Below are 4793 nucleotides of genomic sequence, written 5' to 3'. Positions count from 1 at the left end.
GGGATGTTCAGTAAGTAATGTAACACACTTTTTTTCTTGGCCAACTTCAGTTGAAAAAAAATGTGGAATTTATTGTGATACATTGTGGCATATTACCACTTCAACCGCTGTAGTTTCATGAAGTTTCGATACCTGGTGGCACTGTACATCGCCTACAAAATGATATCCGTAACAGAGGTTCCTTCAAAGTAGAGAGCTGTCATGAGTTTCATTTGGCAGAAATCCAGAGCATCATAGATATTGTAGACACTTGCAGAATATCTGTGGAGACTTGGTAGTGAACAAGCCTCTACCATCATTGCAACAAGGTAGCCCAAACCTGTTTGATCTCCCATGTTTCAGTTGGCCGCAAATTGTTGTGACTCCTGCAATGTTGGAATGTGTGGACACTTTCATTCAGCGTGATTGACGGATCACAAAAAAAACACGTTGCTGCACAAATGGACATCTGTGTTGGTAGTGTTGACACTCCCTTCCACCAGATGGGATACTGATAGGTTTATGTTTGCTGTGTTTCTCACTGCCTAATAGAAGACCATAAAGATCAATTAAGGACCACCTGTGCAGAATCACTTGTGCATTAAGAGGCTGATCATGACAATCTTCTGTGGAACACTATCAGAGGTGATGAAACATGGGTTCATCACTTCGAGAAACAAAATGGCAATCCATAGAGAGGCACCACACCAACTGTCCTCCCAAGAAAATATTCAAAACCACACCATTGGCTGGTAAAGTCATGTCTAAAATCTTCTGGAACTCTGAATGAGGTTATTCTGTTTGATATCCTCCCTCATGGTGTAGTGATCAATTAGGAAGTGTATTGTGCTACCCTCTGGAAACTGAAGAAATGACTTCTGCATGTTTGTTGCCACAAAAATTCCGATGAACTTCTTCTTCTCCATGATAATGCAAGGCGTTGCATGAGTCTGTGAACCCGAGAGGAGCTCACAAAACTTCATTGGACTGTTCTTCCTCATCCAACCTACAGCCTGAATCTTGCACCCTCCGACTTCCATCTGTTTGCTCCAATGAAGGATGCACTCCACGGGAAGTAGTATGTGGTTCATTGGATGACGGGGAAGTTATTAATGTTGCAATATGTTACCTCCAACGTCAACCCGGAGAGTAGTACCAAGCAGGCATATAGGCCCTGCCAGTAAGGTGGCATAAGGTCAGGAGAGTGGGGAAGAAATTGGTGTTATGGAATCCTGAATAAAACTAACCTGCTTTCGGAAAAAAAGTGTTGCATTACTTACTGAACACCCCTTCTAGTTGATCCCAGTGATCAGGAAGGAGATTGCAGGTTTGGACTCAGTCAGGTGTTGGGAAAGACTGCGGCAGTGCAATGGGCATTGGGAAGTTCATGTAGATGAAGGTGACATGGACAGTGACGAGCAGGGTGCCAGGTGGTAAAAGAACAGGAATTGTGGAGAATTTGTGGATGGAATGTTTTGTGTCTTTTATGGAGGAGGTTTGATTACAGGTGATAGGCTGAAGATGTTGGTTCACAAGGACAGAAATTCTCTCTGTGTGGCACAGTAACTAGCCACAATGAGTTGTCCTGAGTGGTTGGGTTTATGAACTTTAGGATACATGTAGAACGTATGAGTGTGGGGAGTGTTGGGGGTGAGGACAGGGAGAGACTTAGGGGAGAGGCTCTGTGATGGATGTAAGAACTTGACGAGGAGCCAGATATCCTGCTGGGTTTCTGGAATGGAGTCACTGTGGCAGGGCTTGTAGGTGGACATATCTAGCAGTAGGTTGAGTCCCACTTCAGTCAATCCCTGCAGTTCAGAACCAAAGTGGTGGAATGTTGTTTGTGCATAGGATTATAAGGTCAGGATCAGCTTTTAGGTGGTGGATTGCAGTTTTTCTGCGAATGTGAGGTAAGTTCCCATGTTTAGAGATTTCAGGAATAATAGTGAGGCAAGGTACGTAGTTAAAAAAATTCTCGTGGGTTTCAATGGGATGATTTGGGGGTAGAGGGAGGGAGGGGGATCACAGTTAGATGGAGGAGTAAATTTGGTATGGCAGGATTCAGTACTGGTTTTGGTTTGAGTCTGATTGGTAGAATTAATGGTACAAAAGTATTTACACTGTAGGTTTCCAGAGAATGAGAGAAGGTCTGCAACAAGCCCACCACAATTGAATTTGGGAGTGTGGCAAAAGATAAAGCTATTGGAAAGGATTGATACTTTTGTGGGACCGACATTTTCAGAGGACATGTTCATGACTGTGTTGTGAGTCTACCTTAGCAGTGACACCCCATATGATGTCATCATATGCCAAACTGTTTCTGGCCCATCTCTAGCCAGCCAAAAGCCTTTTTAACCACAATCCTTCCCAATCTTTCCAAAGTAGTATTCTGCAGCCCACCCAATCTGTGAAATATCCTACTCTAGCTTTATGCCTTATGTATTCCTAACACATCACTTCATTCATTCTGCACTCAAAGCCGCCTCTCCACAATTTCCCTCATCCTCTGCTACATCTCCCACTCCATTTCATTGTGCACCAAAAGCAACTCTCCCTGATTGCATCAGACTGAGCTCATCAGTGTCACATTTCTACAACATGGGCTTGTTGCCCTTCCCTTCCAGCAGTCATCCAGCCCCCCAACCCTCCCTCTTGCTCTTTCCTTGCCTGCTCCATCCAACACAGACCTTCACATCAATCAAGCTGCAGTACTAATTTAATGTTGTTGGCCATATAGTAACCCCTGGTATGGGTGGGGCAGCTATGAGCCAAGATGCTTTGAGCAGGTATTGGAGTCGAGGTAGGAGTCCAGGGATCTCCAGAGAAAGGCAGCTGCAAGTGTACCAAGTTCTTTTATTGATGCATCTGTGCTGCTTCATACACCAGTTCAGTGGCTGGCTGGTTGCTGAATTTTGCTGGACTTGCTGCCTGTCTGCACATTTCACAGTGCTTACATGGCACTCCACTGTTCGTAAGCTGGCAACATGGTGAACATGCCAGCAGCATGCGTACTCGGCATTTCTGTATCTGCTCTGGCCCCAGGTGATCTCTAATTGTCATGGTGGTGGATACCCATGGAAACACTCATCCCACAATGGCAGATGACCGCTGGTATGCGTGGAATGCAACCTGCTGCCCCTGGGCAGAAATAAGCTGTGCTGCTGGAGATGACCTGATGTGGCCCACTGCACCACGGTAGTGAGTCTAGGCAGGAACTTAGTTTGTAGAAACTTGTGACTTCTACTGGTAGAAGGTCCATGTGGTGCCCTTGTCCGGCACAGCCCCATTGTCCTGGTTAGGCTGCAAGACTCAGAATAATTCAATTACAAAACTGACCAGTACTTAGAATTGGCAGCAGCGTGCATGTTGTGCATCACTACCACTCGCATATCACAAAACACCACTGCTATTGTCAGTGTGGGAATCTGCCTTGCCTCATGGTGCAGTAATCTGTGCAGTACAGCTGAGTTTGGTTTTGCACCAAGTTTACCTGCTTAGCAATATTGCACTGGCCTTGTTGAATTATTGCAGTAACAACATTCCACACTCACCTGCTGTCAGTACTGCTGCAATACACTGCTCAGGCTCACGCTAATGTGCAAAGGGACCAAGTGGAGTTTATTCATTGATTTTAATGAAACCGTCTGGTCAGTTTAAAGAAAAACTTAAGTATAATGCATACTGTTATGACAGGCAAGATTTCAAAGTTGTCATTCTGTTGGAATATTTGGAATAGGTTTACAGTTTATGTGTGTGTGTGTGTGTGTGTGTGTGTGTGTGTGTGTGTGTGAACAAAGCATTGTGGAATGCACAGGTTGAGGAGGGAGTGTGTAAAAATGCTTGTAAGGATCAAGCAAAAGTCTGGTCACATGTTTACTTATGACTCCTAAGTTTTATTTTACAAATCCTATCATATTTATATAAATGACAGTAATGCAACATTCTCAGATGAAAGGTAAATACAAAACTGTCAGAATGTAGTTAACATTGCTGTGCATTGTGGACAATAGCAGCAGTTATCTTCAAGTGGCGTGTACATTCCACCTGTGCATGTGAAGCAATTCTGTGTAAGAAATGCACATAGCAGACCTGAAAATATATACACATTGATGCATTATCAAGCGTGAAACATCAAACTGTATCTTATTTTACAAGAAAGTTTGCTTTCAAATGCCTGTGCTGTATGTGCAATAAATGATGAGATTCCTTATTTCAGTTTTTAAATTGTTTGAGTTAAAATATGTACTTGATTTGCTTTGTTTATTTTCAGCTGTCTTCCAGATAATTCAGAGCATCAGAGCAGCCTAAATGAAACAGTCATCAGTTCAGTTGGATATGTGGAATCAAATTGGTCTTGCAATAAAAACACGATTCAAAGCACAAGTTTCTGATTTTACAGTAATCTACAAAAACAAACTGTCAGTGTTCAATACAGACCTGGCTAAATTTTTATTTGACTGATTTACATAAATAAAAGTTCAGTTCGTGTGTGAATTCTATTTCATTATTTTTGAAAGTAATATGCTTGTGTTACTCGTTAATTTTTTATTGTTTTCTTTGTATCTTTAATATAAAAAGTTAAGGTGTAAAAGAAAGGAGTGTATGATAAATACATACGTATATATATATATTGTAAATATGGATGTTACTATGAATTAGAATTAGTGTAGCCAACTGAATCTGATGCATTTTGAACAATGCTGCTTTCTCTGATCATTCCATTTTACTTTAATGATGAAGGAGTGTGAGGTTGAAATAATGGGTTACATAGAAAAATAAAGTTGTTATACAATTCAGAAGTGTTGCTCAAATTC

Source organism: Schistocerca nitens, chromosome 1 (assembly GCF_023898315.1).
Source record: "Schistocerca nitens isolate TAMUIC-IGC-003100 chromosome 1, iqSchNite1.1, whole genome shotgun sequence".
NCBI lineage: Eukaryota > Metazoa > Arthropoda > Insecta > Orthoptera > Acrididae > Schistocerca > Schistocerca nitens.
This window is presented reverse-complemented; position numbering follows the sequence as displayed.